The sequence below is a fragment of the Nomascus leucogenys genome, chromosome 23, assembly GCF_006542625.1.
Source record: "Nomascus leucogenys isolate Asia chromosome 23, Asia_NLE_v1, whole genome shotgun sequence".
Lineage (NCBI taxonomy): Eukaryota > Metazoa > Chordata > Mammalia > Primates > Hylobatidae > Nomascus > Nomascus leucogenys.
The window spans coordinates 33255787-33269260 of NC_044403.1; positions in this window are offsets into that span (position 1 = coordinate 33255787).

A 13474-nucleotide genomic window follows, 5' to 3' on the forward strand; every position below is an offset into this window, starting at 1 on the left:
AAAAAGTATAGTTTTTTTTCCTGCCTTCTTAAAATGAGCTTAATATCATTCTGCCTGTTCTTGCTATGTCAGGCTGCCATTGATCCACTGGTGAGAATGCAGGCTCAGGTGTCCATGGAGCCAGGAAGTGGGCTTCAGTGCCCTGCTTTCTGAGGAGGATTCCCAGGCTACATATTCTTGCCACTCACCACCTCCTCTCCAAGGAGAAAGAGGTGGCACATGACCTACTGGAACATGTGGACTGTCTACCTTTTTGGGATATAACATCAAAGGCCAGGGCCCTGAACTTTCATGCTGATAACAGTCTTCTCAACCATTATCTTCTGCCTGATTTGTCAGCAGCATTCCACCTTTATTTTGGATTTGTTTTATTCAGAAGTCTGTATATTTTAGCTATTTAAATACTTCTCTTTGGCTGGGTGCAGTGGCTCACCTGTAATCCCAGCACTTTGGGAGGCTGAGATGGGTGGATCGCTTGAGCCCAGGACCTTGAGACCAGCGAAACCAACATGGCGAAAACCCCTCTCTACAAAAAAAAAAAAAAAATTAAATGGGTGTGGTGGCTTGCGCCTGTAGTCCCAGATACGCAGGAGGCTAAGGTGGGAGGATTGATTGGGAGTTCAAGACTGGTGTGCTGTGATCATACTCTAGCCTGGACAACAGAGAGAGACCTTGTCACAAAAAATACATATATATTTCTTTTAAAATTTTTTCTCCTAACAGGTACTAAGAATTTGAAACTTGGTTCTCTTCAAATTTTCTATTATTTTGGAAAACATTTTAGTCTGCCTGGAAATTATTTCTGTGTGTAATCTGACGCTTTCCAATAAAAAAGTAATGACTGGAACAAGTATTTGCAGTGAAGAAAGATCAGTAACTTTGGCATAAAGATCTCCTACAAATCAGTGACCATAGGACATGAACAGACCACTCCAAATAAGAGAATATACAACCATGGAAGCTTGGAAAAGGCTCAAGTCTACCAATCCCAAAACAAATAACAACATGCTACCCACTAATCAGTTAGTAAAGATTATCCTGTAATGACCAGGTATGAGGAGATGTGTGCTTTCATGCATTGTTGATGATGTTATCAATTAATACAATCCTTTTTCCCTGGAATTTCTCTGGGCCATAAAGTGGCTTCTGCTGTGGCTATCCCATGTCCGGTGTGAGGAGACAATGGTATGACTCATCCCTTTGTGTCCAGAATTGGTGGGTTCTTGGTCTCACTGACTTCAAGAATGAAGCCACGGACCCTCGCGGTGAGTGTTACAGTTCTTAAAGGCAGCATGTCTGGAGTTTGTTCTGATGTTCGGATGTGTTCAGAGTTTCTTCCTTCTGGTGGGTTCATGGTCTCACTGGCTCAGGAGTGAAGCTGCAGACCTTCGCGGTCAGTGTTACAGCTCTTAAGGCAGCACGCCTGGAGTTGTTCGTTCCTCCCAGTGGGTTCATGGTCTCGATGGCTTCAGGAGTAAAGCTGCAGACCTTCGTGTTGAGTGTCACAGCTCATAAAGGCAGTGTGGACCCAAAGAGTGAGGAGTAGCTAGATTTACTGCAAAGAGCGAAAGAACAAAGCTTCCACGGTGTGGAAGGGGACCCGAGCGGGTTGCCACTGCTGGCCCGGGCAGCCTGCTTTTATTCTCTTATCTGGCCCCACCAACATCCTGCTGATTGGTCCATTTTACAGAGAGCCGATTGGTCTCTTTTACAGAGAGCTGATTGGTCCGTTTTGACAGGGTGCTGATTGGTACGTTTACAATCCCTGAGCTAGACACAAAAGTTCTCCATGTCCCCACTAGATTAGCTAGATACAGAGTGTCAATTGGTGTATTTACAAACCCTGAGCTAGACACAGAGTGCTGATTGATGCATTTACAAACCTTGAGCTAGATACAGAGTGCTGATTGGTGTATTTACAATCCTTTAGCTAGACATAAAGGTTCTCCAAGTCCCCACTGGAGTAACTAGATACAAAGTGCCGATTGGTGCATTCACAAACCCTGAGCTAGACACAGGGTGCTGACAGGTGTGTTTACAAACTTTGAGCTAGATACAGAGTGCTGATTGGTGTATTTACAATCCCTTAGCTAGACATAAAGATTCTCCAAGTCCCCACCAGATTAACTAGATACAGAGTGACGATTGGTGTATTCATAAACCCTGAGCTAGACACAGAGTGCTGATTGGTGTGTTTACAATCCCTTAGCTAGACATAAAGGTTCTCCAAGTCCCCACTAGACTCAGGAGCCCAGCTGGCTTCACCCAGTGGATCCTGCACCAGGGCCACAGGTGGAGCTGCCTGCCAGTCCCACACCATGTGCCCGCACTCCTCAGCCCTTGGGTGGTCGATGGGACTGGGCACCGTGGAGCAGGGAGCGGTGCTTGTCAGGGAGGCTTGGGCCACACAGGAGCTCATGGCGGGCGGGGGGAGGCTCAGGCATGGCAGGCTGCAGGTCCCGAGCCCTGCCCCACGGGGAGGCAACTAAGGCCCAGTGAGAAGTCGAGCACAGCAGCTGCTGGCCTAGGTGCTAAGCCCCTCACTGCCCAGGGCTTGCAGGTTGTCTGGCCGCTCCAAGTGCGGGGCCTGCTGAGCCCACGCCCACCCGGAACTCGTGCTGGCCTGCAAGCACCGTGCGCAGCCCCGGTTCCCACCCGCGCCTCTCCCTCCACACCTCCCTGCAAGCTGAGGGAGCCGACTCCAGCCCTGGCCAGCCCAGAAAGGGGCTCCCAGAGTGCAGCGGTGAGCTGAAGGGCTCCTCAAGCACAGCCAGAGTGGGTGCCAAGGCTGAGGAGGCACCGAGAGCAAGTGAGGGCTGCGAGGGCTGCCAGCACGCTGTCACCTCTCACCTTCTCTGGAGGAAGATGTCAGCACACTGGGCTTGGCATGTGCCAGGCAGCCCTCAAGCATCCCTGAGAGAGAGGGGGCATTCCCAGAAAACAGGCTGGGAAATCTCTGGCCAACGGCCACTCAGTGTACAGAGGGGCTGGTGATGGAGGCTGGGAGTTTCTTGTTTAGGAGTTGGACTTGCCCTGGAGTGGGGGAAACTTTTGGGTGGTAGTAGTGTGTATTAAGGTTCTCTAGAGGCACAGAACTAATAGCCATATATATATATATATATGGAAGAACTTGGAAGTCCGATGTTCCAGGGCAGGAAGCGTCCAGCATGGAAGAAAGATGTAGGCTGGGAGGCTAGGCCAGTCTCCTTTTCACGTTTTTCTGCCTGCTTTATATTCACTGGCAGCTGATTAGATGGTGCCCACCAGATTAAGGGTGGGTCTGCCTTCCCCAGCCCACTGACTTGAATGTTGATATCCTTTGGCAACACCCTCACAGACACACCCAGGATTAATACTTTGCATTCATCAATCCAATCAAGTTGACACTCAGTATTAACCATCACAAGTCCACCCCTTGTCAACTTGAACCCATACACATCTCCTGAGATCATACATAATCTTCAAATAAAGACACTATTAAGGTCATAATTATGCCTAACGTAATACAACTATCTTTTGTACAACTGGAAACAAACCAATGCCCAACCCAAATACTATTACATAAAGTTAACAATACTTAAATGCTGATATGAAGTCAATAAATCTTATGTCACATGATAAAGGAAAATGAAACAAAATGAAAATATTCTTAGTACAAGTGTATACATGCACAAACTTTTTTTTTTTTTCTGAGACGTAGTCTCGCTCAGTTGCCTGGGCTGGAGTGCAGTGGCGCGATCTCAGATCACTGCAAGCTCCGCCTCCTGGGTTGACGCCTTTCTCCTGCCTCAGCCTCCCAAGTAGCTGGGACTACAGGTGCCCGCCACCATGCCCAGCTAATTTTTTGTATTTTTAGTAGAGACGGGAATTCACCATGTTAGCCAGGATGGTCTCGATTTCCTGACCTTGTGATCTGTCCATCTCGGCCTCCCAAAGTGCTGGGATTACAGGCATGAGCCACCGCGCCTGGCCAACACAAACATGTTTTTAACAAAAGAAGGAAAAATACTCATGACAATTACAGTCCCCATTTCTGCAGCTGGTCACATGGTCGTAGCTGGTATTGATGACTACCTTCTTCTACTACCAATTCTGTATTCTCTTTGCCTTTAGCAAGCACATCAGCAGGTAATGGTTTTTTTCCTGGTGGAGTGACCCAAACCTTCATTCCTGAAGGGTCTGGGCCATTTGTAGTCCTGCCTGGAATGGGCTGTTATAGATTCCCATTGACTTTAATCACAGGGCATGGTAATACTAAGAGATGCCCTAATGGATCGCCTGTATTCCACGCATACTCTTCCGTACCTCCATTGTGGAGTAGTAGACTCATTTCATCTTGATGGTCCGGGTCAGTCACCCCAGCCAACACTGTAACTCCCTTCTTAGCTTGTTGACTTAAAGGTAGGAGAGCCCAAATTGTTCAGGTGGCAATCTTAACTTCCAGTTTAATGGGATCCTTGTTGTGTCTCCTGGTGGCAACATTCCTCCCTCTGGAACTAAGAAGACCTCTAGGCCAGCAGAACGTAATGTCATGGGAACACAAAGCAAGAATTTTGCTAGTGGATCAGTAGGGGTGATGGTGAGTGGTGCCACTTCCACTTCCACCCCTTGGTTCCTGGACCCGTGAATCCTGGCTGTGGGAGAAGAAGTACCATATATTGGATGCTGATTCTGAGCATACACGGCCTTCTGGAGAACTTTGCCCCAGCCTTGCAAAGTAGTGTCACCTAGTTGGCATTGTAATTGTGACTTCAAAAGGCCATTCCACTGTTCTAGCAATCCACCTGCTTCAGGGTGATGGCGAACATGCTAAAACCAGTGAATTCCATGACCATGAGCCCACTACTACACTTCTTTAGCCATAAAGTGAGTGCCTTGGTGAGAGGCAATGCTGTGTGGAATACCATGACGGTGGATGATAAGGCATTCCATAGGTCCACAGATGGTAGTCTTGGCAGAAGCATTGCCTGCAGGATAGGCTAACCCATATCCAGAGTAAATGTCTATTCCAGTGAGGACAAACATCTGCCCTTTCCATGATGGAAGAGGTCCAGTATAATCAACCTACCACCAGGTAGGTGACTGATCACCCCGAGGAATGGTGCCATATCGAGAGCTCAGTGTTGGTCTCCGTTGCTGGCAAATTGGGCACTCAGCAGTGGCTGTAGCCAGATCAGCTTTGGTGAGTGGAAGTCCATGTTGCTGAACCCATGAGTAACCTCCATCCCTGCCACCATGGCCACTTTGTTCATGGGCCCATTGGGCAATGACAGGGGTGGCGAGGGAAAGAGCCTGAGTGCTGTCCACAGAATGGGTCATCCTATCCACTTGATTATTAAAATCCTCCTCTGCTGAGGTCACCCATTGGTGAGCAGCACTCACATGAGATACAAATATTTTCACAGTGTTTGATCACTCAGAGAGGTCCACCCACATACCTCTGCCCCAAATTTGTTTGTCACCAATTTTCCAATCATGCTTCTTCCAAGTCCCTGGCCATCCAGCCAAACCATTGGCTACAGTCCATGAATCAGTATATAATCACACATCTGGCCATTTCTCCTTCCATGGAAAGTGCACAACCAGGTGCACTGCTCGAAGTTCTGCCCACTGGGAAGATCTCCCTTCACCGCTGTCTTTCAAGGATGTCTTAGAAAGAGGCTGTAGTGCTGCAGCTGTCCACTTTCAGGTGGTGCCTGCATATCGTGCAGAACCATCTGTGAACCAGGCCCTAGTTTTCTCTTCCCCTGTCAACTGATCATAGAGAACTCCCCACGAGGCCATCGGTGCAGGCTGCAGGAGAGAAGGCAGGGTGGCAGGAGGGGAGACCATGGGCATTTGGGCCACTTCCTCATGTAAGTTTCTTGTGCCTTCAGGGCCTGCTCGAGCCCAATCATGTATATACCACTTCCATTTGATGATGGAATGCTGCTATGCATGACCCACTTTATGGCTAGATGGGTCAGAAAGCACCCAGTTCATGATAGTTCAGGTAGCATGGTGACTTGAAACATTCAGTTTCCACCAAAGCCCAGTAACAGGCCAAGAGCTGTCTCTCAAAAGGAGAGTAGCTATCTGCAGAAGATGGCAGGGCCTTGCTCCAAAATGAGGCCTCCACTGTGATTCACCTATGGGGGCATGCCAAAGGCTCCAAACAGCATCCCTATCTGCCACTGACGTCTCAAGCACCATTAGATCTGCTGGGTCATGTGGCCCAAGTGGCAGAGCAGAGTGTGCACAGCAGCCTGGATTTGTTGCAGAGCCTTCTCCTGTTCTGGATCCCATTCAAAACTGGCAGCCTTTTGGGTTACTCGATAAGTAGCCTGGGGTAACGCACCCAAATGAGGAATGTGTTGCCTCCAAAATTCAAATAACCCCACTAAGCGTTATGCTTCTTTCTTGGTTGTAGGAGGGGCCAAATGCAGCAACTTATCCTTCCCCTTAGAAGGAATATCTCAACAGGCCCCACACCACTAGACCTCTAGGAATTTTATTGAGGTAGAAGTTCCCTGAATTTTAGTTGGATTTATTTTGCATCCTCTGGCATCCAAGTGTCTCACAAGTAAGTCCAGTGTGTCTGCTACTTCTTGCTTACTGGATCCAGTCAGCATAATGTCATCAATATAATGGACCAGTGTGATATATTGTAGAAGCAAAAAGCGATCAAGCTGTCTCTGAATAAGATTATGATGCAAAGCTGGAGAGTCGATATACCCCTGAGGCAAGACAGTAAAGGTATATTTCTGGCCTGGCCAGCTGAAGACAAATTGCTTCTGATGGGCCTTATGGACAGGAATGGAGAAAAAGGCATTTGCCAAGTCAATGGTTGCATACCAGGTACCAGGATGCTGAGACCAGCTCAGTCGGGGAGACCCTAACCCAGCAGCGCAGGAGGAATTAAAGACACACACACAGAAATATAGAAGTGTAAAGTGGGAAATCAGGGGTCTCACAGCCTTCAGAGCTGAAAGCCCCAAACAGAGATTTACCCACGTATTTATTAACAGCAAGCCAGTCATTAGCATTGTTTCTATAGATATTAGATTAACTAAAAGTATCCCTTATGGGAAATGAAGGGATGGGCCAAAATAAAGGGATGGGTTGGGCTAGTTATCTGCAGCAGGAGCATGTACTTAAAGCATGCTATTGTTTGTGGTTTAAGAATGCCTTTAAGCGGTTTTCTGCCCTGGGTGGGCCAAGTGTTCCTTGCCCTCATTCCAGTAAACCCACAACCTTCCAGCATGGGCGTTATGGCCATCATGAACATGTCACAGTGCTGCAGAGACTTTGTTTATGGCCAGTTTTGGGGCCAGTTTATGGCCAGATTTTGGAGGGGGCCTGTTCCCAACATGTCCCCCTTCTTTGATTTGCAAATCGATAAAAGCAAAGGCAGCTTTGTCACAGTGAGCTACTTCTCGCAGGAGTCAGGATCCACATCTGCAGACTATACAAAGACAAACAACACAGATTAAAAGCACAATCATCATTGAAATCACAGAGCTTCCAAGTGTTTTTATCCATTTTAATGGGTTACCAGTTGCTAATCTGTCTGCAGCTCCTTTAAGCACTCCAGTTCTTGGCATTAAGCTCAGGTGTGCCTGGGATGCTTTAAATATTTGTTCTTTTAATTTTGCAATATCCAAAGACAAGTTTGTAGAGTGTCTTTCTAGATGCTTTTTTATTCTTTCCCAAATTTTGATCTTATTAAGAACTATTAATAGTTTCCACAAATCCTTGTATTTAGCTCCTACAGCAGGCCATATCATTTGAGGTTGAGGTGCCACTATACTGCCATGGTTCCAGATAATAGGAACTCTTGCCATACTTCTAATCATTTCTACCATCTGACCATTTTGTTTAGATCAGCTGAACATAGTGTGACTGTGGCACGCAGACTGAGAGGTGCAATTCAAGCTAAACATCCCCTTAGGGGACCAATCAATAATGATTCCATAGGAATTGCTGTGCAGCATCTCTGCCTGTTCTGCAATGCAGTCTTCCTAAACAAGTACATTCATTATTTCTGGCCAGGTTCTATTTTGTTTACGAATAGGTTTTTAAGGGCGATATGCCTCAATTATAGGAGCAGATTTATAATGTAAATACTGAGATCAGAAAGCATGTGTAACTGCGTCATAGAGTGATTACATCCAGGCATTATTGCCAGCGAAGATTGATAAATATGCCCAATAAGTATAATTATTCTCTGTGTCAGCCCTTGTTGAAGGAATACTCACGGCAATCATCACTATCATAGCTACCATTAAATTACTCATTGTGACTGGCTGTCCTGCTTTCCTCAGGTTTTCTTCTGCCATCTGTGACAGCTTCTTCATCTGTCCCCAGTGGGTGGCTGTGTTCGACGGGTGTTGCTCGTGATAGTTGGGGTCCTCCTCAGCATCAGTCTCGACATGGCTGCAACCGGGGGGTCCTCAGGATCCTCCCAGAATCTCTTCCTCAGCATCTGGCTCATGATAAGGTTTCAGGTGTCTTGATGGTATCCAAATCGGCTGTTGATTTTGGCCCGGAGAAACACAAACGTAACCTCTACCCCAAGTTATTATTTTACCTATTTCCCAACTTTTTGTTATCAGGTCTCTCCACCAAACCAATTGTTCTGCATCTGTCTTTGCAGCTGGTTTCTGTAGATGCTGTTCAGCTGCTGATAACATCTGGCCTTTGGGCAGGCTCAAAAAATTTAAAGTTAATAATGCTAGATTCAATTGTGTATGGGCTGTCCCATAATCCCTATTTCTCCCCCTTTTTTGTTTTTGTCATCAGTTGTTTATCTGTATGAAAATGATAACTGAGCATTTTTAATTAACTGCGTGGAATGAACCACATATGAAGAATCAGAAATCACATTAATAAGCATATTAAAAGCAGTCAATACCTCAATTACAGCTACAAGCTCCACTTTTTGAGCTGAAGTGTAGAGTGACTGGAAAACTTTACTTTTCGAGCCAGAATAGGAAGCTTTACCATTACTAGACCCATCTGTAAAACAATGAAAATGCTTAGCAGGCTGCAGGTTGTTTACTGCAGGAATTGTAAATGCAAACCGTTCACAGTCTTGCTCAGCTAAAGGGATAGTAAAGAAACAGTCTTTTAAATCTATGACTATTAAAGGCCAATTTTTTTGGAATTATAGCAGGAGAAGGCAACCCTGGCTGTGGTGGTCCCATAGGTTGTATAACTGAACTGATGACTCTTAAGTTAGTTAACATTCTCCTTTTACCTGATTTTTTCTTAATTACGAAAACTGGAGAATTCCAAGGGGAAAATGTTGGCACTGTGTACCCATTTTCTAATTGTTCAGTAACTAATTTCTCTAAAGCCTCCAGTTTCTCTTTGCTTAGCAACCGTTGTTCTATCCAAATTGGCTTATCTGTTAACCATTTTAAAGGTATAGGTTCTGGAGGCTTAACAATGGCCACCATCAAAAATGATATCCTAATCTTTGGCGGAAACTTTGCCTTTCCATTTGAAGCGCTTCTTTCAAATCTTGTAATTTTTTCTCTAGTCCCATACCAGAGACATACCCTATTTTATGCATCATATGTTGACTTTGAAGGCTATATAATTGTTCTGGAATTAGAACTTGTGCTCCCCATTGTTGTAATAAATCTCTCCCCCATAAATGTATAGGTACAGAAGTTATAATTGGTTGAATAGTCCCAGGTTGTCCATCAGGCCCTTCACAATGCAAAATACAACTACTTTGATATACTTCAGGGGCTTTACCAACTCCAACTATGTCAAATTGGGCAGGTTGAATTGGCCACGTGGACGGCCACTGCTGTAGAGAAATGATTGAAATGTCCACTCCTGTATCTACCAAACCTTTAAATTTCTTCCCCTGAATAGTTATTTCACAGGTAGAACATTTATCAGTAACTTGATTTACCCAATAAGCTGCTTTGCCTTGTTTATTTGTGCTTCTAAATCCTCCTGTTCATTTAATTTCACATTTTCCCATTCCCACATATGGCACAATGAGGAACTGTGCTATGTGCTCTCCTGGCTCTGCTTTCCAGGGAACAGAAGTAGATATAACAATTTGAATTTCCCCATTGTAATCTGAATCAATGACTCCTGTATGTATTTGTACCCCTTTTAAATTTAAGCTAGACCTGCCTAGAAGTAATCCTATCATCCCTGCTGACAAGGGTCCACAGACTCCTGTTGGGACCTTTTGTGGGGGTTCCCCACGCAGAAGGCTCACAGCTTTTGTGCAGCATAAATCTACTGTGGCACTACTGGCTGTGGTGGAGGACAGACATTGTACAGGGGTGAGGGAATGGCCTGAGCTGCAAATGCTCTGGTTTAGAATGGGGCTCGGGACGGGCCCCTCGTGGCGTTTCCTGAAATCGGGTTCCCATCTTTATCAAACTTAGAGTGACACTGACTAGCCCAGTGTTTTCCTTTTTTACATTTTGGCCATATTTTGGGCTCAGCAGTTTTCTTTTCTCCCCTATCTGGTGGCCTGACTCGCTGATTTTTTCTACATTCTTTTTTAGTATGACCATGCTTCCCACAGTTAAAACAAGCTCCAGGAAATGGAGCATTTCCTTTATCCACTCTTAGTCCTGCCATTGCCTGTGCTAGCAGAGTAGCCTTATGCAGATTACCCCCAATACCATCACAGGCCTTGATATAATCAACTAAATGTGCTTTCCATCTGATAGGTCGCAGAGCTGCCTGGCAATTGGGATTAGCATTGTCAAAAGCTAATAACTGCAACACTATATCCTGAGCAGTTGAATCTGCAATTGCCTTTTTAAGAGACTCCCATAACAGAGCTATAAAATCCATGTAGGGTTTTTTTGGTTCCTGTTTTATAGCACTAAAGGGAGGGTATTTTTCTCCACCTGAAGTGATTTTTCCCAAGCTCTAATGCACACTCCTCTAAGCTGTTCTGTGGCATCATCCTGCATGACCACTTGTGCATCTAAACCAGCCCAGCTGCCAACCCCCAAAAGTCAGTCTGCAGTTATATTAATTTGGGCCTGGGCATTGTGAGCAGCCTGAATGGAAGCTTCATCTGCCCACCAAGTTTTAAATTGTAAGAACTGAGCAGGAGTTAGACAAGCTTGAGTAAGAGCATCCCAGTCAGTAGGAATCATCCAACTGGAAACAGCAACATTCTTTAACAGTCCCATTACAAAAGGAGAACCTGGTCCATACTGATTTATAGCTTGTTTAAATTCTTTGAGTAATTTAAAAGGAAAAGGCTCCAATGTAGCTATAATATTTCCCTGTTGATCCGGGGCATGTATTCTAACAGGGAATTGCCAAGCCTCTAAATCACCCTCTCGTCTAGCTTGCTGAATTCCTGCCTGAATAGAACTAAGAGCAGTCGCTCGAGGTGTTGCTCGAACAGTCACTGGGGCAACTAGTTTTCACCCAATGTCCTCTGGAAAAGAAAAATCTGGAGGGTCTTTTTCTTCAAAATAAGGAGGGGGTGCAGAAGGGTAGGGATGAACCTCTCCCTCCTTTGCCGCTTGAGCTTTATTTAGCTGGCAAATAAACCTGCTCTGTAACCTCTTATGTTACTTCGTTTTACTCTCCCTCCTCATCATCAGTGTGAAAAAGTTCCAAGGGAGAACGCACCAGACCCCACATTTGTCCCATCTCACCACAGGGATGGCTTTAAGAGTACTTGGGTGTCCTCCAGCTTAGTTCCACGTTCTCCATCGCTCCAGTGACCCTTCAACCTGGATTCGAGCCCCCACGATGGACGCCACTTGCCGAGACCAGCTCAGTCAGGGAGACCCTAACCCAGCAGCGCCAGAGGAATTAAAGACATACACACAGAAATATAGAGGTGTGAAGTGGGAAATCAGGGGTCTCACAGCCTTCAGAGCTGAAAGCCCCAAACAGAGATTTACCCATGTATTTATTAACAGCAAGCCAGTCATTAGCATTGTTTCTATAGATATTAAATTAACTAAAAGTATCCCTTATGGGAAACGAAGGGATGGGCCGAATGAAAGGAATAGGTTGGGCTAGTTAACTGCAGCAGGAGCATGTACTTAAGGCACAGATCACTCATGCTATTGTTTGTGGTTTAAGAATGCCTTTAAACGGTTTTCCACCCTGGGTGGGCCAGGTCTCCTGCCCTCATTCCGGGGGGGGGGGGGGGGGGGGGGGGGGGGGGGGGGGGCATCCATTCCTGTAAAAAAAAAAAAAAAAAAAAAAAAAAAAAAACCGGCAACCTTCCAGTGTGGGCGTTATGGCCATCATGAACATGTCACAGTGCTGCAGAGATTTTGTTTATGGCCGGTTTTGGGGCCAGTTTATGGCCAGATTTGGGGGGGCCTGTTCCCAACACCAGGAGATGTGTTAATTTGCTCCAGCAATGAAACCACATCTGGTACAGCAGCTGCAATTGGAGTCACCACTTAGTTAAGCTTATGATAATCCACTGTCATTCTCCAAGATCCATCTGTCTTCTGCACAGGCCAAATGGGAGAGTTGAACAGGGAGGTGGTGGGAATCACCACCCTGCGTCCTTCAAGTCCTTGATAGTAGCACTAATCTCCGCATTCCCTCCAGGGATTCAATATTGTTTTTTACTACTTTTCTAGGTACAGGCAGCTCTAATGGCTTCCATTTGGCATTTCCAACCATAATAGCCTTTACCAGTCAAGGAGCCAATGTGGGGGTTCTGCCAGCTGCTAAGTATGTCTATGCCAATTATGCATCCTGGCACTTGGAAAATGACCACAGGATGAATCTGGGGACCCACTGGACCCACTGTAAGTTGGACCTGAGCTAAAACTCCATTAATTACCTGACCTCTGCCTCCTGACCTCAGGTGATCCACCCACCTTGGCCTACCTATAGGGACCAGCCCCACAGGGTCGGTGGGTTTTTCTCCCCGTGTGCAGAGATGAGAGATTATAGAAATAAAGACACAAGACAAAGAGATAAAAGACACCTGGGCCCGGGGGACCACTACCACCAAGACGCAGAGACCGGTAGTGGCCCCGAATGCCAGGCTGCACTGATATTTATTGGATACAAGACAAAGGGGCAGGGTAAGGAGTGTGAGCCATCTCCAATGATTGGTAAGGTCACATGGGTCACCTGTCCACTGAACAGGTGGCCCTTCCCTGCCTGGAAGCCTAGGCAGAGAGAGAGAGGGAGAGAGAGAGACAGCTTACACCATTATTTCTGATATCAGAGACTTTTAGTACTTTCACTAATTTGCTACTGCTCTCTAAAAGGCAGAGCCAGGTGTACAGGATGGAACATGAAAGCGGACTAGAGCATGACCACTGAAGCACAGCATCACAGGAAGACAGGCCCCTGGATAACTGTGGGTGGGCCTGACATCAGTCAGGCCCTCCACAAGAGGTGAAGGAGTAGAGTCTTCTCTAAACTCCCCCAGGGAAAGGGAGACTCCCATTCCCAGTCTGCTAAGCAGTGGGTGTTTTTCCTTGGCACTGACACTACCACTAGACCACAG